This window comes from Puntigrus tetrazona, unplaced genomic scaffold (genome assembly GCF_018831695.1).
Source record: "Puntigrus tetrazona isolate hp1 unplaced genomic scaffold, ASM1883169v1 S000000609, whole genome shotgun sequence".
Classification (NCBI taxonomy): domain Eukaryota; kingdom Metazoa; phylum Chordata; class Actinopteri; order Cypriniformes; family Cyprinidae; genus Puntigrus; species Puntigrus tetrazona.
The window spans coordinates 109,909-132,363 of record NW_025048239.1 but is presented as its reverse complement, the minus strand read 5'-3'; the positions used below and the strand labels follow the sequence as shown (position 1 = coordinate 132,363).

At 37.8% G+C, this 22,455-nt stretch overlaps 1 pseudogene; it reads left to right on the top strand.

Annotated features, from left to right (window-relative positions):
* The window catches only part of LOC122334664, a 30,513-nt pseudogene that overhangs the window by 1,612 nt on the left and 6,446 nt on the right, over nucleotides 1–22,455 (top strand).

Below are 22,455 nucleotides of genomic sequence, written 5' to 3'. Positions count from 1 at the left end.
CCGCGGGACTGTTGTCTCTTAATCGTTTGTGATCTGGTTTTAATGAGTGGTTTGATTTCTCTGCACACAATTCTGTATGTTTCGTCGTAGTTTTGCCCCTTTCATCCACGTGGCCTTCAGGTTTAAAAAACTTGAGACGGGGTTGCAGTGAAAACCGTTTCCTGTGTGGTAACATCGCACAGCTCTTGCTAAGTCGCTATGTTATTGTGAATGCTGAGATGTTATCGTGTTGTCAGTACATAGCTGGAGCCCTCAAGAGCTTTTGTTATTTGTTTCGGGGTTTTAAAGCATGTCCAGTTTTCATAAATGCAAGCCATGACTATATATGTGTTGACTAATGACCGCTTTTTGAGATTGACGCATCTGTAAATATGTCGATACATCTTTTTTTTTGTGCAAAATTATTATTAATTTGTTAATATACTATATATATATATATATATATATATATATATATATATATATATATATATATATATGTAGTATGTTTTACATATTGTAGCATTTCAAAAAAGGATTAAAAATGTTTTAACTGTGAGTGTGTACTGCGTAGGAGGGTACTTGTACTTCTGAACTGGGAGTTTTTGAAAGAATGGTGGTTTGTAGTGGAGAACAATCTTATCAGACTTTTTTTTTTTTTTTTTTGCATGATTACAAGACAGTCTGCAATGTTCTTGTATATTATTGTTATCTCTGCAAGGCCTAGTCATCAGATAATATAATTTTTTTCGTTGTGCATACAGGCTGGAAATGAATAGTGGTGTGTGTATATATTTTATTTATATATATATATATATATATATATATATATATATATATATATTGAAATATAAACTACAATTGACCTAATAACTAATCTTGACCTACTACCTAATCCATCCATCGGATCTGTTGCTAACCACAGGAGAGGGGTCGTGAATCACACAACTGCTCTGTAATGTATAATGTGCCGAATACATTTTAGTGCGTTTTGAGTAAACCTGGTTTGAAAAAAGAAAGGAAGGAATAAACGCTTGTGATGAAACGATAATCGGTTAAAATCGCTTAAAATAATTTCAAACATCGCCTGCTTTTTGCAAGTCCAAGCCGGTTTAGTATTTGGTTTGGTCTGATTGGCTTATGTTGGCTAATGAGTGTAGTGTTTAGTAGATACGTTTGAACGGTGATTCAGAAGTACCTGTAATCAACCTGTAATAAGCCGTTCACCAAAAGACACTGAATTGAAAATGTTGGTTTTTCATGTGAAAATTACACGTGGACTTCATCTATAGCTAGGCCTTAACAATTTGATGGATTAGTTGCACTAGTACAGGAACTATATAAAAAGTAGCATAATAGCAAGCCCCTGCTCATCCAGACAGTCAAAGGGGAATATATTTGTAAACTAGTTATTAGAAACGGTTAACCGAGATGCTTAGCAGCTGTAGAGAGAGTTAGTTTCAGGTGTCTTTCTCATTTCTCGTACTCTAAACTCAGCAGGCAGCACATTTCTTTTTAATAATTCAACAGGAGTTTTCTCCGCTAACTCGTGCTGAATGGTTTTCGTGTCCTTGTTCGGCGGTCTCAAACCGACTGAGAGGTGTGATTACTCTGAATGGATGACTGTGATTTCATACTTGTTTTTCAAAACCAATACAGTGGATAGATTTTTAGACTCGATGACCAACGGCATGTGAGCATTGGTGGGAAAATAACACCCATGAGAGCCAAACGCGGGTGAATTTCCCATGATGCATATTTGGAAAAGAGATTAATGAACAACAGCAGATAGGAACAGTTCATTGGTATGTGTTTCCAGCAGCATAGCAGTCAGCCTAGAGATGCGTGAGAGTTACTTATGAATGCAGTTATACAACATATGCACATCTGTATATGTAAAATCATTAATGAGCATTGTTTTTATTCTGCTTCATTAACTTAAAGATGTCCCTGAAACTTTGGATATTATGTAAATAAACCATTGATCATTGCTGTAGATTCTTCAGTAGTCTGAAATGAAAATGTTAAATATGATGCTATAAATGTTTTGGCATTTCACTGAATTCCTTTTTGATTGCCAAACCCTGAAATTATCATCATTATTATTAAAGAATAATCAACTCACTTAGCTTTAGCACGACACAGACGTCAGGGAGCCTTTTATGTTTATTTATAGATATGATGGTAATATCAAAGCCCAGCCCGTTACAATGAATGACAGAGTTTTACAGAGTTGTAAAGTTGTATTTTACCAAACGTGATGGTAGACACTTTACTTGCAATACTACAACACTATAGACAATGCAGTGTAAATGACTACGATCAAATGTTTATGAGGTTTTCATATTCACTATCGCTAAATTCGTAAAATCCGCTATTCACAGCTTTAACGGTTTTCTAGATGAACTGCAGTGGTATAGGAACCGTAAAAGATAGTATAGCAGGAACGCCCCCGTTCATGAAAATTAGCATTATTTTTGTAGTTTTTAGTAAAATGACACAGTGGTTTGTTTTCTGGTTACCTGTTAACATGCAGGCAGCCTATACCTCTACATCTTTAGAAAGGTCTGGGGCTTATTCTGAAGTATTGTACCATTACGGAGTTTGTCTCTATTGCTATCACACAGTTCATGTAACGATTCACCATTTTCCCAGAACTATAAAACACAATCTCAAAACTATACACCAGCTCGTTCAAGTCAAAATCAAATATTTTAATGAAAACGCATTCTCTTTCAGTGTACAGCGTAAACCGTTTTCATAACGCTAAAGACTTACAGTGTATGAAAAGAGAAGAAAAGTTCAAATACCAAGGAAATGAACCTGATGTGAAACACACTACAGGATATAATGTAATACCTGTTACATTACATAAAATTAATTACTTTACAATATTGTAAGTGACCTCATACTTTTTTGATTTTGTCTCTCAGTTCCTGTAAGAAGAACTTGGCTACAAAAAGAAACGCTCTCTTAATATAAAGTATTCCCGCTACCGTAATTATACTGTATTTGTAAGTAGCGTAACACCCTGCAGGCCAGCTACCTACATGATCAGTCCATGCGCAAGAAAATGTGTCTTTGTTTCAATTATAGCGTGATAGCAATCAAAAACAAACTGTAATATGAAATATGAGCCTTCTACGCATTCGTTGTGGGAAAAAATCTTCACTTCTGTATATGAGAGACGAACGTGGACTGTTGTATGTGTACTTCTACGTTTCTTCGGTTTAATTTGGTTTAATCGTTTAGCCGTATGCAAGCTTTCAGTACAGTTGAACACATTGAATAGCTTCCCTCACGGCCTCATTCCCTATTGCATTTAATAATTATATTGTGCATCCAGCCAATACAGTCTGGTATGTCAGCGTGATGGGATTCTGCCTGTCTGCAAGCAGCATCGATCCTCTTTGTTTAAACAGACTCACAATAATACTCTGAAAACCTACCGCTCAAACTCAGCTAAGCCTGGAAGCTTTTGTGTCCGACACACCACGGCACAAAATCACACGTGAGGTACAAACAGAAGTCGTGCGTCTCCATTGTGAGCTTACCATTAAAATGCTGAACTCGCTAAACAGTTGTCGGATGACCACTAGCTCTTCCCGGCCTTGCATGACATTTGCCATTGATGTGATTTGTGCGCTTTGTGTGACTGGATGATGTACGAAACTACATTTGCATGTGAAATCTGAAACAGATTTCCTTTTGTGAATCGGGATGTCAGGTCTTGCATTCGCAGCTGGAAATGATCATCGCCACACATTAACAGCTTCTAAACCTGTATGACTTTCTTTTTCATGCAACATAAACGGCGATATTTTGAACAGAAGAGTGGTGGTGAAAGACATCCTTGAAAAACCTTTTGCTCCCGTTTCCATAAATTTCTAATGGACGATGGCCTACTGTTGTCTTGCCTTTTTCGTGTGGCATGGATGAAAGTCCTACGGGTTTTGAATGACGCGTGTTAGTAAATGATGGCAGAATTTTTCTATTTGGATGGAATAATTGTTTAAAATTGGATTTCAAATATGGAAGAAGCCAAAAGCAAAGAAACATGCAACAAATGACCTGTCACAATCTTTTCAGTTATGCCTGCATATAATTCAATACACAACCTGTATGATTATTTGTTGTATTTAAGAAATTAACTAATTTGCATTTAAAGGAATGTTTCACCCAAAAATGCAAATTCTGTCATCACTTTCGAGTAGTTCCAGACCAAATTTTTTTGTTCTGCCAAACACAAAGGAAGATGTTTTAAAGTTTGTAACCAGGCTGTTTTGGGTCATCATTGACTTAGAAATAGTATGCATCACCTTATTATAAAATGCAGCATTTAAAAACTCTATAACTTTCACAATGCTCTGCAGATGTCCACTGGTATCCATCTTGAGATGGTCGCAATCGGCTTGATAACCAACACCTCAATTAACGGAAGCATCGAGTCTTCTGCCAGCTTTGTCAATGGATTGTAAACGTATTTAGTATTTTAGTAAATATTTTGTACAGTAGTCTTTCATTCATTTGTAATATATTGACATTTATATCAGCCCTGATCTCTAAGTGTCAACATGGCCACAACATTTGCAACCCATATTGGTCAACCACTACTTCCAGTGGTATGATTTTGGTCATGTCTTTGAGTATATTTGGCTGTCCAAAACAATTATATTTCAGAGGCGATATTCAGATCAGATTGTGGGTTTCCACACTAGTCAACATTCAAAGTGGATCAAAACCTTTTATCAAAGTTGCACCTTAAGACAGTTTTGAATGAATTTGATCCACTTCAAATCTTAACTACTACTCTTACTGTAACTAGACACTCGCTATTAAGGCTATTACACTTCTCAATTCTGATTTATCGCTCCGATCAGGTTTTTTTCCGTTTGTTTAGCCAGTGTCAGATTCAAGGGTGCAAAAACATTTGAAACACTGAGGTCACTGAAGTCGGTGTTTGTGACGATTTATAAGATGTGACGGAATCCAGCGAATTTGTGCACAGGTGATAAGAAAGGCAAAGACAAGATGATGATTTTTTTTTTGTTTGTATAGCATCTCAACTTAATCCTTGCACTCTCCCTTTACTGTCTAGCAGCTGTTGTGACCAAAGCAGGTTAAGAAGTCTACAAGATAAGTTTCCCCAGTAGACCCAAACTCTCCTTATATGCTTCGTTTTGATTTGTGTATGTAAATCAATTTTAAGTTTTCTTTAAACTAGAAGACACATGGATGTTCAATGCGTTCTGCACGTGTCTGTTTCCTTTGGGTTAACTGAAACTACAGCTCTGGCACATATGCACGCAAACAGAGGAACTGACTTCCTGCCGATATTTAAATGTGGCATATAGGGTGTTGAACCCAGCTGTAGGACTGGCCCGATAGAACATGGCCCCCACACTGTCTGTCTGTCTGTCAGGTCTGCATGAAAGTGTTTCAAAATATGTGAACTCTCTCCTGTCTCTGTTCACAGATATCGCAGTGGTTGAAATGACTGATGCGTTTCGGCAGCCCTCTCTCTTCTATCACTTGGGTGTGAGAGAGTTTCAGCATGGTCAACAACATCATTCTTTATTGCGATCTCAACTCCGACTCGCTGCAGTCTCTTCAGGTCAGAAAGTCAAGCATTCGGTTCTCAGTCTCAAGGCAAGCAGTCGAATTTAAAGTGACAGGGTCGTTTTTTCAACCTCTTGCTTTTTCATAATCTTCCAGTCTAAAGTTTATAGACAATAAATAATAGAGGCCAAATAGTTTTTCCCATATCATACATATTTTATGTGGATAGGTGTCGTGTGATGGGGAAAAAGGATAATAGCTTTGGTGTCAGTTGGCAGCCAGTATAGACAAACTTGCATCCAGACTGATAAATGTTGGCAAGTCTAATAAAACAACAGCAACAACAAAGATGAAGGTCCATGTCTTGCTTCTCAAAGTCAATGTGAACAAGCGTCCTGGTGTGTTGCGTGCACGTTTATTGTAATACATACGTTTACGTTGGGCTAGTAGGAGTGTCGCATGCAAAAGGGTGCTCAAATATTTATTGGATGGAGTCAAATTATTAATACAGCCCACATTATTTGCAGTGCGTGACTTCTGACTGTTTCATCACAATGTTATGCTGTAGGTTTATATTATCGCAGCGAATTGTTGGCAGGCATTATTGTCATGGAGATCCTCCTGACAAGGTCGCACACCTCTATTATTACTTTACATTACTAAATGGAATTATGCCAGGTGAGTGGGAGTAAATTGCATAATACGAGATATATTTAGATGAGCTCTTAAAGGCAGTGATTTTATTACCAGGCAGAATTTAGTGGAGGATGGTGCTTGGCACACACACACACACACACACACACACACACACAGATGTTCAAAATGAAGTGCACTGCAAAGGATTTGCAGTTTCAGGAAACACTCTGCAATATGCATAGATAACATTTTACCGCTAGCATGCTACGTTGTTGCAGTAGTGTGACGTTATTACAGTGAATGTTTAATTTACCACTTTATCTGAAATAAAAGGCAGCTACAAACAGAATTGCAGAACGGGTATTAGTTTTGTTTTGTTGTTGTTGTTTTTTTTTTTTTTTTTTTGCAAATTAAATTGGTATAGAAGTAAAAAATGACACCGTTCTTTTGAAAGTAAGGATATTGAAAGTAATAGCGATGGAAACGGAGTATAATACAGTAAAATCAGTAACATGTTCACACTCGATGTTATTGAAAAACTTTAGAAGCAGTATGCTCTTTAAAGTTTGTTATAGGCCCTAAAAAAACCTAGTCGTTTGTACCACCTGAATTGATTTGTGTCTGCTGTTTGTCTCGTACAGGAGGTGATATGTCAGAAGAATTTGGTAAGTCTCGATGTTTCCTTCCTCTCTGCTGTCATTTTCTAACAGAAAGAAGAAAGTCTTTTATCAAGTTCGTGCTGTTATTCATGGAGGTTAATCAGTTTGATTGCACACCTGCAAACGTAGAAAAGGAAAACTGTTTGCTTATATCATGCCATGAGCAACTTGACATTATCGGTGCATTTTAGTGTTCGAGACTTTTGCAAGCTTTCTGGTACGATTTTATAATTGGGTGCCAAAAATAAGGTATAAATAGTTAGGGGTGGGGTAACTCATAGGGTTCATGAGTTAGTTTATGGAGATTTGTGAAATACAGGAATATACTGTAGGATGCCAAGAAAACATGGCAATCTGCCATAGAGACTCAAAACAAATGTATGACCCAGAAAATACCTTTGACCCATTTTTGGGGCGTGATATACCTGCTTGCTATTGATTTATTCATCTGTGTTTGTTTATTTTCACTGCTCTTTTTTTCCAGACATGTGCCGCCAACTACACGTTCATTCCATACATGGTGACGCCTCAGAATAAGGTGTATTGCTGTGAGAGCAGTCTGATGAAGGGTTTGAGCGAACTGATGCAGCCCAGCTTTGAGGCCCTGCTGGGGCCCATCTGTATGCCACTGCTGGACAGACTCACTCAACTGCTCACCAGCTGCAAGACCAACACCTGGTGGGAACCTCCTTCATCTCCTCGCTTCTCGGTTTCGTTTCGCAGCTAACTGAAGGACTTTTATTGCCGTAAAAGCAGTGAGCGGAATGACACGTGACGTTGTTTAAAATGAAGGATTCGGTGCAGCGAAAGGATGAGCTTGATTCGACCCCCAATCGAATATTCGAATATTTTATGATCATATGACCAATTTGACTGTATTGGGGAGCTCAAGGTCAAATTTCACATAGAACCACCGGTTTTCTCCCAATAACTACAGCCTATTATAAAGAATCTGAAAAGAAAGCCGCTTTAAATATTTTAACATTCGAATAAATCACATTGCTATTTTTTACCAAATTTTTAACCCAAACCTGAAAAATGCCCCTCCTTTCTAAAACGATGGGCCTTTCCTGATGAAGGCTCGGGCATGTGAGAACGCTATTATAATAAAACACTGCGATCAGATTTTGGACATTGTCGCTTAAACAGTGTGTCCACAAATGGAGTTCATTCAGAGCCGATTAGACCCATTCATGTGCAGATAGACGATATATTAACGTTACGTTTTATAAATAACAGTGTATTCTATATGAGAAAAAAAAAAAACCTGTCATATAATTTATGTTATAATGAGAGCGCTATTGTAGAACATGTTGTCACTTCTTAGGGTTTCGCTGATATTTAATAGTGGCTTTGGAAATGCGTAGATGCAAATGCATATTTTCACGTGATACGGTTTAAGGTTTTGCTCATATTGACCCTTAAGTAGTTTGAATGCCAGGCCGTACCATCATGCCAGAAGAATTTAGACAGACGTATGCGGTGTTATTCGGCGTTGACAACATGACAAACCCAGTCACACACCGAACAAGAAGCACAACCTAAAGATGAAGCGAATCTAATCCCCATACAGGCAATAGTTAACTTCAAAATACATTTTCAAAGTGGCATCAATTAATGTGTGGTGAAAAAGCAGTTCAGTTATGATATATAGCGGCCATTAATAAATGGCCGCTAAATATTTTTGACTTGGCTGTAAGTGCCGACTCTGCCAGACGTTTGTTAATAATAATGCTATCAGATTGTGTTTCAGAAAAGTATAAAATGTCTTCTTATCAACTGAAATGTTGTTCTTAAAACGGTTTGCTTGGTGTGAGTGTATGATAATAACTTCCGTGAATCTGCAGTGTGTACTTCCATTCTTTCACGGTTCGTTAGCTTTTCTTTTTGTCTCTTTTGTGCGCTTGTTTAGCCAGTACTTCCGCGAGACGGTTCTGAATGAGATTCGGAAAGCGCGTGAGCTTTACACCGGAGAAGAGCTGGCGGCCGAACTCAGACGGATTCAGCAGCGGCTCGATAACGTCGAGTGTCTTTCAGCTGACGTCGTCATCAACCTCCTCCTGTCCTACAGAGATATTCAGGTGACTTCTGGCTGCAATATCTGTTCTGTTATTGATCACATGTCTGTTTAACTTTTAAAGATTTTTTTAAGCAAAATGCGCATGCACTGGTGAAACGAGTGTTATTGGTGGTTTCGGTCACTCTTAAGCCAAGTTAAAGTTGATGTTTATTAGTTCTCCCAGTCTCCCAAAAATATTTTCTTGTGTCTGAGTTGGTAAAACAAACCAAGATCATATGTACAAGTAACGACCTTACAGTGGAAGTCTATGGGGCAAGACATGAACACCTAAATGAACACAGTTTTGTAAATATTCTGTGTATTAAGTGTCAGTGTGTCCACTTTGCTGACAAATGACACCATGGCACGTTGTTTGAATGATGGGAGTAACTTCTGTTAAACCGTTTCACTCCTCAACCGTTAAACACCAATAGCAAAAAAAAAAAAAAATACTTAAAATACTATGAATAACCCCAAAAGCTCAAATGAATTAGACTTTCAAAATGTTAAATATTATATGCAGGGCTATGTAAAATCCAAATTGTACCATTAGCTGTAACACTGATTGATATAATTATTTTCTAGCTTTAGAAATATTCCAGTGAATGCTTATGATGGGGATTAGGAGTTAATCACGTCACACTTTAAGTTTTACAGTGATACGAACAGGAGAGCAGGTCACAGCTGCACAGTGCCTGTTGTCTTTTTTTTTTTGGAAATGCATAGAAAAAGCAACTATATCAGAATGCAAAGAAAAAAATAAGAGAATCAGAGGGAACAGAACGCAGCTGATCTCACTAAAAAGACGTGCTGGCACCGCATTCAGTGTCACATTAAAACACTAAGCCTTTTTTTCTCCTGATGTTTAAAAATGGAGCATGAGTTCTTATTTGAATATGATTTTTTTATTTATTTATTTTTGGGTGGAAGCTCCATAAACCAGAAGTGCCACCCATACTGTAGACTCGCTTTGAAAGAGGTGGAGTGGCGAAGGGGAAGAAAGGTCTGGGTTGTAGAGCAGCTGGTAAACATGTGCTTGATCCAAAACGCATACAAAAACCAGGATAAGGGGTTTGAAATGTGGTGATCCAAGCACGCCTGTTAGTTCTCTTTAACTAGCATTCCCTTACCAGCAAGCGATTAAAAATGGTTTACTTTGTCTGTGCAAATGTACATCCGATACTCCAACTCCTGTCATGACCACAAAGGGTACACCTTGTAAATGATGCATGCAAAGATACGTGTTCAACAAAAAACCACTGTTTGCCAGGAGTACACTCCACCCTCAGGAATTGCACCGATGACAAATAACCTGAGGAGCGCCAACGTCAAACACAGTGCTCCAAGTGTACATCTCAAACATGTTTTTGTTCAGAAAAGCTGATGCTTTACCAAAATGCTTTTTAACTGCTGGAACGCCTTGCCCCAAATGCTTCCACTTTGAGGGTTTACTTCTTCAGACTGAAGAATGAGAAGAAATCAACAGCTTGCTACAGAATGTCTCCGTTATGCTTCATTTGTACCGAACCTTGAATATTCCATTAATCCCTGATTGTGAAGGTTAAGGTACATTTCCTAAAATGCTCTGATTGAAGTAGCCCGTTAAATATTATACATAGCAAATAATATACATATCGCTTTCGCTTACAGTTTGTTACAACCAGTTTGTTCCTAAGGAAAGAACAAGCTCCTCTACCGCAGATTTCCCCTGAAGATGTGAAGGGGTTAAATGTTTGAAGAGCTGCGTGTCTCTAAGCTTGGCTCTGCTTTACTTTCTGCAGATGTGCTTAAAAAAGGATAGTAGTTTTGTTAGAACTGTTAGTGCCTTTCCTGTTAAATATTAATAAGAGGAGAACAGGAAGTCATAAATGTTCTGCTATAACTCAGACACACCTTGGCAGTAACTTTAGAAGTAAAAGGTATGATAAATGACCGTTAACTACAGTCGCATGGTTTTCTTACTTTCCGTTGCCTTCATCTCTTCAAATTCATATGTCTGATGTCCAGTTGTAGTCAGTGTTTCTTGTGCTACGAACAATCCTAATTTAATTTCATCACTATTTTGATTGATGAAAGCCTGAAAATGAAATGGCTTTTTTTTGTTACTGCACCTTGAAGTTTGTCTTTGCGTGCGATAATTACCTGTTTATCTGTTTTACAGAGTTAGGTGGGTGTCTATGTACAAATGTGGCCAGTCATATGTTAATAATTGTAATGTTGTAATCGTTAAGATTTTTGGCTAATTTCTGCAGAGCGGTTTGATTGATTTGGGCGATTCCGTTTGTTTAACCGAATCCTTCTTATTTCGACTCGATTCTTGTAAATCATCACCAGACTTCACATATTTGACACAGTTTTAATAACTGGACATAAATGAAAGACTGATTCATGAATTGCTCACAATTTGCTTACATGAGCAGATCAAAAGTACCGTTATTGCTAGTCACTTTCAATAACTTACTTTCTAAGTTGCATAATATGTTTAACGTTTTTTGAAGTGAAAGAAAATGTGTCACAGGTTTAATTATGTTTAGTGCTTCGTGATAATGTGCAGTTGTAAGAGGATGTGTTAATATTTTAGTGCTTTTTTTGGACGCGAATCAATTTTTTTACTAAATAAAAATGTTTAAGGAATACAGTATACAGAAAAACTGAATATACTTGATTTTCCTTCGCCTCGTATTTTCAGATGTTGCATATGAGCGTAGTTTTATAATATTGTGTAATAAATATGCATGTCCCGTGTTTCTTGTTTGTTTTGTAGGATTATGAATCCATTGTGAAGTTAGTTGAAACACTGGAGAAGCTGCCGACCTTTGACCCAGTGGCTCATCCTCACATAAAGTTCCACTCACGCTTTGCCCTCAACAGGTGACACCTGAACATCTTACTGCGCCAAACAGTAGTATTTTCAGTTGAAGCCAAATAAATCCTAGCTAAATAAATGAATTTCCTCAAACAACGCCTCCGAACCTTTGAACGCCTCTTGCCCAGACTCGTGTTGTTTTATTGGGCAGCGCTATGTTTGCACATTTGAATAAAATCAGCCAATAAAAGGCTTACGTCTAGCTGACCATGTGTTATTCCAGAATGTTTTTGGGTTCATTTCTGAATTTCAGTCTCTCTTTGTTCTGTCTCTGCAGGAGAAACCTGCCAGAGACAGACAGAAGGCTTTGGACATCATGCTGCCGTTGGTGAACTCTGATGAGCAGGTGGCCTCTGATATTTATTGTTTGGTAGGCAGAATCTATAAAGACATGTTCCTGGACTCTCATTTCACCGACACGGACAGCAGAGATCAGGGCATGCACTGGTGAGGAAAACGAAGTCTGTTTGTAGGACCATTGTCCCTTTGTGAGATTTTACCAACAAAGTGGCCATAGTGGCATTGTACTCTACTTTTGTTTTTTTCTGCTTTCTGTGCAGGTTTAGAAAGGGTTTCGAATCGGAGCCGACGCTGCACTCCGGTATAAATTATGCAGTGCTGCTATTGGCTGCAGGGCATCAGTTCGATTCTCTCCTTTGAACTGCGTAAAGTAAGTGCGAAACTGACATGTGACGTCAAATGTACATTGTGCAAAATCAACATTTATTTTACGATGTCAAAAGTACTTTCCAAGACACCGCAGGTGAATAGGGTAAAATAACTTCTGAGTTATCACCTGACTTACCCACCTGATTGAATACATTGATAATTGCAAAAATTGTGTAAACATTTCTAAAATGTTAGGTTTAGATATGCAAACGAGCTATGTGCTAATTTGCATTCATTTCCAGTACAAAAATCTAAACTTGGTTTCAAATTCTTGTTTAATTAGTTTTTTTACAAAGGAATTTTCTCTTTCGTCACTCCATAATTCATAAATGCTAAGAATGGCTTACAAAATGTGTTTAGTAAATTATATATGAACAAACTTCTGTGTAGAAACATTGACGATACAGACAGGAATAAAACTGTAGAGTTTGTCGTGGTGTAAATGCGATTGAAGTGGAAGTTTATGGCTCGGTGTTGGAGACAAACCCATTTTTGAAAATGGCTCTAAAATGCATTGAAATCTCTTTGACGTAAATAGATAAAGTTCTATAAAAGAAACACTGAACAGTGCCTTTTGAATATTTCCTTCCACTAGTCTGAAAACACAGTTTTACATCAGTAATGATGTATTCTAACAAAAAGTTCAGCATTACAACCTTTATTTAGTAACACTTTATAATAACAACACGCTATGAATAATAAAATGCTCAATTCATCTTTAGAAACTATTGTTCCAGCATTAGTAAGCCTTGTTCTTGAGCATATATATAATGTTTAATACATGTTTGTGTTTTTATAATTTATTCACGATCACTTTTCATATTGTAAATATTATTTACATACACCAGTTATTTAGGAGTTGTCAGGTTTTCCTTCCAGAATGGTGTCAAACGGGCATTTGAATATAAAGAGGATGAAAAGTTTGTTTGCCGACCCACGTGAACAGTGTACTTAGTTCAGTTATTTCTAATCAATCCCCTGAATGTTTGCAGAATCAGTTTGTATTATGCTGAAATGCTTTGGTGCTTTTTAATCTTTGTTTATTTAAGGCCTTGTTTATTATAGCTAGCACAGTATATTCTCCTATCAAACAGAGAGCATATAGTAGTGAGACTAACCAACATATCCTATATATCAATATTATGCATTTAATATAACATACCCGCTTCATTGGCGTTTCGTAGGTGTGAAGTTGAGCAGTCTCTTGGGGAAGAAGGGCAGTTTGGACAGATTACAGAGTTACTGGACGTGGGTTTCTTTTCTCGGGGCTAGCATTCTAGCTTATGCGACAACACAAGAGTCATCCAGGCCTCCGAGAAACTCTTCTTCAAATTAAAGCTCCCATTTGGTAAGTGCAATACGCTTTATGCACCGCTGCTTAAAATAATATAGACATTTGAATTAATAATGCATCGCTTTGTGTAAAATGGCGTATTCATTATTAATGTTCGCCAAGACATTATCAGCTGTTTGCAAATTGTATTTTTAAATGATAATTTTTATTTTAAATTTGAACAAAAACCGTGTCTAGGTCATTTTAAAACTGATTTCCCCAGGCTTGAGAAAATCATGGATAATACTGATATTTTATCAAACTTTTCATTTTTATTTATTTATTGATTTTTATAAATTATAAATAAATGATCTGTAGTAAATATTCTAATATTACCTATAAATCAGATACCTTATGCCTTCATCAATACCAGCAGGGGTGCGTTTATATGTCCTTTAGTTTTAATTTGAAATAAAAATATATTTGGTCATTTCTCATTTAACATTTAAAACATTCGGATCAAATTAGCACCATTGTTCACAGTTGCATCAAAGAGCAGCTGAATTTCATGGATGCTTAAACATACAGCACCTTCTATTTTTTTGTGTGGCCCAGCGTAGGGAGAGGAGAATAAAGTTTGGGCGTGATCTCGACTAGTGCCTCGGTCCTATTATATATTCTCTGGCTTCATATCCATTGCATAAAACTTTGGACTGACCCTCTTGGCTCGGCTAATAAGAAACCCCAACAAGAGAGTCATGTCATTACCTCGTTCTTCATTAAGGCAAGTTTACGCCAGTATTTCAGGTATCTACGATCACTGGTCTGGCATCTTATCTCCTACCTATAAGACTTACTAAACCAACCAGCCATCCACAGGCCCTCAACAAGAAGAGCTTGTGTGACTTTCTGATGGGACTTGCGTGGTGGAAGCCACCAAAAGTGATGACGTCCGTCCGCTTTTCTCAGGCGAACCTCCTCACACAGTGATTCTTTTCTTCTGGTTACAGACATATCACACATACTGTGAGAAAGCCAATGAAGTGGACGCTCAGGTTTGCACAATTAAATCTAAACTCAAAAACATTTTTCTGAGATGTCTGGAATATATATTGTAGTATTGGCTTTAAACACCACAAGGTCAAGTTAATAGACGCCGCATGTAAAAGCGTTGACTGCTGTCAGAAATGAATGGGCTTGTTTTGGATTCGTGTATAGATGATATTGGAGCCTACCAAAGTGTACCAGCCAGCCTTATATCTCTCAATCAACAAGGACGGAAGAGGAACATCTATCCGCACAAAGACCCTCTGGCTTTATCAGCAATAAATAACTTACTGTTAATTGATTCTCGATCACTCATTAAACCCTAAATCCTGGGAACACACCAGTATTAGCGCTGCACTTTAAAACGCTCAACCTACAGGCAGGTTTAATAACAACTGAATATTTGACTCTATATAATAGTTTTATTTGAGCTGGTTTATAAAAGTTCTTAACATACTCGGGACAGATACTCTGGGCATCTAGCCTTTGAATGTTAATATACTGTATACCGTTTTAAAAAAAGATCACTTGAGGTTGGGGTTTATGGTGACTACACCCATTTCACATTTATATCCGCTGTGATTATTCTGTCTCTCTGTTTTAGAGCAGATCCAATGAGTGGAATTTCCAGTGCAACTTCAGTACGCAGGAGTGTAAAGGCTGCCTTCTTTTAATAAACGCTCATTTTAAGAAAATTCATTGACTTCCTTTTCGCTAAAGGATGTAAAAAATATATGACAATATGTAATAGAACTTTCACCTACGATAAAGCACTTCTTTTATATTCAGTATCTCTGTAAATTCGATGAGCGAGCTGTTTCTGTATGTCGGTATCAACTCGGGAAGACTTCAAACAGTTTGTGGCCAGAGATGTACCTGTAAGAGGTATGCTCGGGAGTTTCTATGGAGATGGAGTTCTTTAGAAATTTCCAGGCTTGGCTTATACTGAAACTGCCACCGATCCTGTTCACAAAAATGATTTTCTTTCGTGCCCTGTGGCCTGTTACGGAGAAAACCACGTGAAACTTTATTTCAAAGCACTGTTGTAAACCCCAGATCATGTGATATATGTACATAAAGTCTCAGACGAGAAAGGTATATATTCTGTGATCTGGTAACACTTTCACCGAGGAGGCCTGGAAAAAGGCTCAAGAGACCCATCACAACTGGCGGCTTTAGAGGTAAATGGTGCATCGTGGGTATGCTATATACAGTACTGAGCAACGGGATGCAAGACCGTGAGTGACGGTGTGTTCTCTTGAAAAGTCTGCAGCATGATTATGAATACGGGCTGAGGCTAGAGAGTGGGGTGGTCTGGGTAGGACATTTGGGGTAGTCTATGCTTGGTCGTGACCTCAGAACTAAAGTAGAATATCAAAGAGATTCCTGAACGGGACAGCAGGTGAGTACTGCTCTTTTTGTTCCTTTTTTAAGGAAGTCTATTTTATCACAGAATCAAATTGTTTGACAGGAAACGTCTCTTCTTCTATTGCATCATTCATATTTCTGACAAGGTTGACGATTTTGCTTTTTCTTTTCTCATTACTTAGTAAACTTTCATGTAGACTTACACAATCACGTCATTAGTGCTAGTTTGAAAGTGTTGAGAATGTCGTTAGGTTATAAAAATAAATAAAGCGGTGTACATTTATTTACATATACATATATATATATATATATATATATATATATATATACATAGTTAAGTTACATATAATTATTATTATTATTAATTTAAATTATATTGCATTAAACTGTATTTGATGACCAAACCTAATATTTTAATAATTAGGATGTATCAACTTTTAATTCAAAAGTATACATATATACTCTACTATGTGATTTGTTCTGTAGATGCACAATGCCAGCAAATGAGAGTGACATGATACTGAATAAAGTCAGTTTCTCTCACATTAAACAGGATATTATGTGATAATACATTGAGAATATATTTTACCCATGATATTAAATTTCTGCACATAGATCCTTCGTGAGTATATAGTCAGTAATTACTATTCTGTGGTGAAACTTATTTTCATGAGTTTACATATCCGATCAGGGAGTTTGATTACTTACTATTTCTAAGCGTTGATGCAAAGTTGCATCTGCAAAGTGTGTGTGTGTGTGTGTGTGTGTGTGTGTGTACTCTATTACCTACAAGAGTCCGGGTATCTCAGTCAAAGAACAGACTTTATACCGCGTATGTTTATACTGTGTATGTATAATATGAATGAATATATAATATTCACGGAAGCGCATGCAGAATACATTTCTGGGCAGGTGAAAAAGAACAAGAAAAGGCATGCAGCCGGGCCTGGGCAGCAAGTTTATCTAGCACATGTAACGGGCTCTAAAGCTGAGAGATATTCACAGCTCCTGCATGAAGAAACGCCTCTGCACAAACACCTCAAGTATAAGAACATCGCGGTAGTACTGCTCCACTACAGCTGAAAATGGTTTCATCAAGATCTTCATGGAGCAGGTGCCTGAGGTGAGGCCGACTACTTCACACCTTATAGTGTGTTGCCAGCGAAGCGCACTTTAGGCCAATTATGTTTGTCCAAAATGTATTTGTGTTTTTCTGCTAATCTAGGCAGCTCCGTCAGCATTGTTTGTAATAAAGTGGGGTCTCTAAAAACAACGAGCCAATCCATCGAAAAGCCTTTCTGAATGACTCAAATACAGATACTGGTTGTCTTAACATTTGTATGATAAATTCAAGAATTATAGAGATATATAGAAAATGCCATCAATAAACGAGGTTGGAGCTTCAGTTGTACACATGCCATATACATTAAGTCTTATATTTTGATCTCTCTTAGATTTGTTATGAGATTCTTGACATTGTACAGATAGAGTGACTGATTAGTAGAGTTACGATTGATGCAACTACTTAAGACCTACAGGGGATAACGCTTCTGATAAACACCTACAGTGGAGTTTGAAAATCTCGATTCTCGAATCCAAACGTTCATTTAAATAAATCTCTGCACTGAAACTTTACTGGTACTGAACGTGGTCTTACGTGCTTCGGGCCGTGTATTTTATTTATCCTTATCAGCTGCAGTGACACAGCTACTATTTAGACTGGACCGCAAAACAATTAGATTCACGATCATCTGAAAGCTGAATAACAACTTTTGCATTGTTGTATCGTTTTGTTAGGATTGACGATATGTGCTTTAGAACTAACTGTTTGAACACCTGGAATTGAGGGATCTGAGGTGAAAACAATCTGGGGCTGATGAGAAAATCGCCTTTAACGCTGTCCAAATGAAGTTCTTATGCATACACAACCAAAATTACTTTTTATTTAGGAAAATGAATTGATTTAATTAATATCCTAATGATTTTTGGCTTGACCCATGCCATCGGTCTTAAATCAGTGTCATAAAATGAGCCGAAGATTTGATCGGTTTTGACTTTTGGATTAATATCTTTGTGAATCTTACTATTATTCAGTATTTATTAGTTAAAGTATAGTTATTTATTCTTCCATGTATGCCTGTGTAATGTCAGGCACGCACAGCAGCCATGGCCCTGAAATCCAGACAGGTCCCTGCAGCAATGTAAAGTCAAGCAGACATCTGGTCTCTGGCAACACGACAGAATGTTAATGAAACCACCCTTCTACTAAGCTGGGGGAACCACAGCAAGCCATGTTCAAGGTCAGTCATGTTTATTTTCAGGAGATGTCTCAAGTAAGCCTTTGTGTTCTGTTTGCCCAATTGTGAAGGGGTTTTCAAACGCACCTATCCTGCTGGGGAAATTGTGCCTGGTTTGGTCCAGGTTTTTGTGGATTGCCCTGATGTGTTTTGTCTAGGTCGTGATGTTTAAAATCCACCCAGAGATTCCTATTTATGTCCACTGGTTGGGGTGGGTGATGATCTCTGCGCCAGCTGAGTTTGATCTAGATAGGCTGAAATATACACTAAATCTGCTCACCCACTAATTCCTCACTGTTACATCACGCAAAAACGTCCAAGAACAGCAGTTTCTTACAGGTGTGTGTGTGTGTGTGTGTGTGTGGTGTTACACAGGCCTCTCTAGACATGTCTTCTATACTATCACGCAACAATTCTACAGGAGATTTATAACAGTGAAGAAAAAATAAGGAATAATAAGTAGGTCCATTATGCTAGATTAAAACTCAGAGAAAGAATTTATTATTATTATATCTGATTTTATTTTTGTTTTTCGACAGAACGCTTCTTTCCAAATTTGACTTCACCTGCTTAATTTGGATCCCATTAAAAATGTTGCACCACTTTTGCGGTTACATCCCAAAAGTGACAACATGAGGAGCAAGAGACCTGTTAGTTGCAGTATTTTGTATTTAAAAAATAAATAAAACAAATACAAATAATTTGCATGGTACTCATCAATATCTAGTAGTTAATTTTAACAGGGTTTACAACAACCTTAACCTAATTTTGTTACTTTCGTTGCTTAATTTTGAGGTATTTTGTTGTATTTTTTTTCATTTGATTATTTTTGATTATATAATTATAAAAATTAATATATATATACATTTATATAATTTGTCTTCTCTTCTCTGTGATCTTTTGCAGTTTCCACACTAGGACTTGTAAGTCTTGTCTTCTTTGCATAAAAAGTTATGTTTATACAAGTTACACCTGTTTTGTTTTTTCTGAAATAAAATTCCTGCACATTTAGCTCATAGTTATATTCATATTTAACCATGTTCATTAATGCTACCGCTTTCATTTAAGTTCAGTCAAAGTGCAAAAGACGCAAGGTCAGATTTTCTTTCGCAACAATCATCAGTTCTTTGAGTTGAGCTTTCTGTGCTCAGGTCTGTGCCAGGAGCGTGTCAATGCTAATCTGTCATGTCTTGTAGAGTATCTGCGCATATCCTTCCTTGTTCCCGTTGTGGTTTGGTGACACCACAGCAGCAATGAATACGGATCTGTTCACTGGACAATGAAAGCTTCTCCTTCCTGTAGTAATAAACTCTAACTTTCAAACCCAGTACTATGCTAAGAAGGAGAGAGAGGTCATAATATCGCTTCCTTTCTTCCTGGAGGCTGGGCAGAGGTGAAATTCATTTTGCGTATATATTGCCCTATCAGCGCTGCTGTGCGCTGGTATCACCTGCATTAAACGGCCTGTTGCATCAGGTAGGCGACATCTTTGACTTCTCACAAGATATACAAGCAATCAGACCGACGTTAGCAAGAAAATCATACGATAGCATGATAATTAACGAAAATGATGAGAACGCATACCTTTCTGCAAACAATACAAAAGTTTACTGCATCTCGTGATCACCTGCCAGGCTTTGCATCGAATGCATTGGCTTGATCGCATCATACACCTATAATTTACTACTTTCATAACAAAAAACCATATGATCGTTATGGTAAATTGGGTAATATAATTGAATTTCTTCAACAAAGCACAGTTATACATCGATAATGGTTAAAATGAAAAAGACAATCGAATTAGGCTACATCATTTTAATAATAACAATGCATATTTCAATACACCAATAAACTAATCAAACTAGAAGTTTTGTGCAAAGGCTCATTTACTGATTTCCGCCCCTGGCCAATCGATCCTGACTAAACTGAAACCACTTATATAAAAATGAATTTAAATCTAATAAAAATATTAATGAAAACTAATAAAGTTAAACAGAATTTTGTAGAGCGATAAAATAAAAACATAAAAATCTAAAACCCTAGTTTGCTTTGAGCAGCATCTGCTTACTGAAATGTGAAAAGAGACCGCTGACACGCTATTCCTGTGGAGAACTTTGAAGACTACACACACCTTCCTAGAAGAGAAGGACTCTGCTCTCATGCTGAGGAAAGACAGCGAAAGGAAGGAGTACTTTACACCTAATCCTGACTGAGGACAGATAGTAAATAGTGCTTTACCTGTAAGAAGGGCTACACAGGTAAATGTCATAACACATTTGGGAAACATTTTTTTCTCTGAGAAGTAACCTTTTTTAGTATAAAGGCAACTGATGCTTGTAATATGAGCAGCGTAATGATTGTTTAAGCAGATTGCATATTTAGTGCAAGTAAATATCAGAGAGAGATAACAAAGATTAGGGGAATTGCTGCCATGGTTCATCGTGCCTTGTGTGTCGCTTCCGTCGATAGGGGTCTGAGGAGACCAAACTGAAATATCAAAACACATCTCCACGCTGCCAGCAAGTCTGGGAGATTTTTGTGGGAGTGATGGTGCAGACAGAAATAATTGCAGGCACTCTCTCAGCTCAAATCTGAGCTTGACTGACAGCACTGCCATCAGCCAACTCCAGGTGGCGCCTTCGGCTTCCAGGATGCGGCAGGTTCAACTCATAAATGGCAGGGTAGCCATGTATAAACCGCTGTTCACAGGAAACCGCTCAAAACCAAGCAATGAATGTTACTTTGTGGTTTCTTAATGGAAACACACGAACGCGCAGCTCTCAAGCCCAAACCGATCCACCGAATCATATTGAAGCATGCACAACATTTAATGAATCCTGTAAGGCACACGAGTACACCTAATGCTTATCTGTTTTACTTCCTGCCCGCCAGAAATCACGCTGTGTGGAGCAAATGCGCTGCAAATGGCTTTTATTTAAACTCAGCAATGACTTTTAAATGACTTTTCTCGATAAAGCCTAGTAAAAGTTCATTAGACTTAACGTAATAAAGTATGGCTCACATTTGTAAGTTTCTCCAGGTAAAGAAGTCCCGCATAACCATTAACATAAAGCGGCATTGGATGTTTGCCCTGACAACATCATCCGGAAAAGTACAACAGACCGCCATCATCATATTATACCAGGTAAACAGCAAACTGCTTTATTTAGCGCAGTCCACGTGGAAAGCCCTCATTTAACACAACCGTCCCGACTTTTCTGATCTTCGGCGCCGCCGCGCCTGACTCAGATTGAGTCTGGTAATGACCGTCTGGGAACGAGGGGCTTGACGCCGTGGTGTCTGCTTTGTTCTCGCCAGAATTGCGGCTGCCGCGACCACGGCGTTTATAGAGCGAATTTCAGAGCAGACATCGACGATGACGCTGGTGCTCAGGGAGCGCGTTGGGGCTCAAGGAGAAGCACTGCCGCCATCACGACGGCCACCGCGGCTCACGTCTGGAGTCAGCACGCTTCAGCTTTCACGCGTTTCCCACTTAGTCTCAGGGAACACGATCCAATAGTATTGAGTTGGGGCGATGAAGTTACAAACCAAGAGTGAGTTTATACAGTTTAGTGCATTGCAAATGAGAAGCATCTGTAAAAATAATGAATGCCATAAAACGTCATTCCAGGCATTTTAAGCACTGAAGAGCCATTTGCAAAAACGTAATCCTAGACTACACATGCTTCTGTGATTCTGTAGTGTTACTGAAATACGTGACTGTATCAATAATTATTTGATACAATCAATCAATCTGTTGATTACTCCACGCAATCAAAACGATTTCTGACGCATCCTGAAGCATATCGGTATTGCCCAAAATATCTAGGTGGGTTTTGGGCTTTGTTGCGCATGACACGTCCCTGCGTTTCCAGAATGCTCAAGGTACTTTGAATCAAAAGCAATACAGAAATCCTAGCAGACAAAATCGGTCACCCCATCATAATATTATTCTTCTTTGAGTGCAATAAAAAATCTAAGAATGAGGAAAACAAAAATGAATTACCTTGCTCATTCACAAATGATTTAAAGTTATAGTTTAT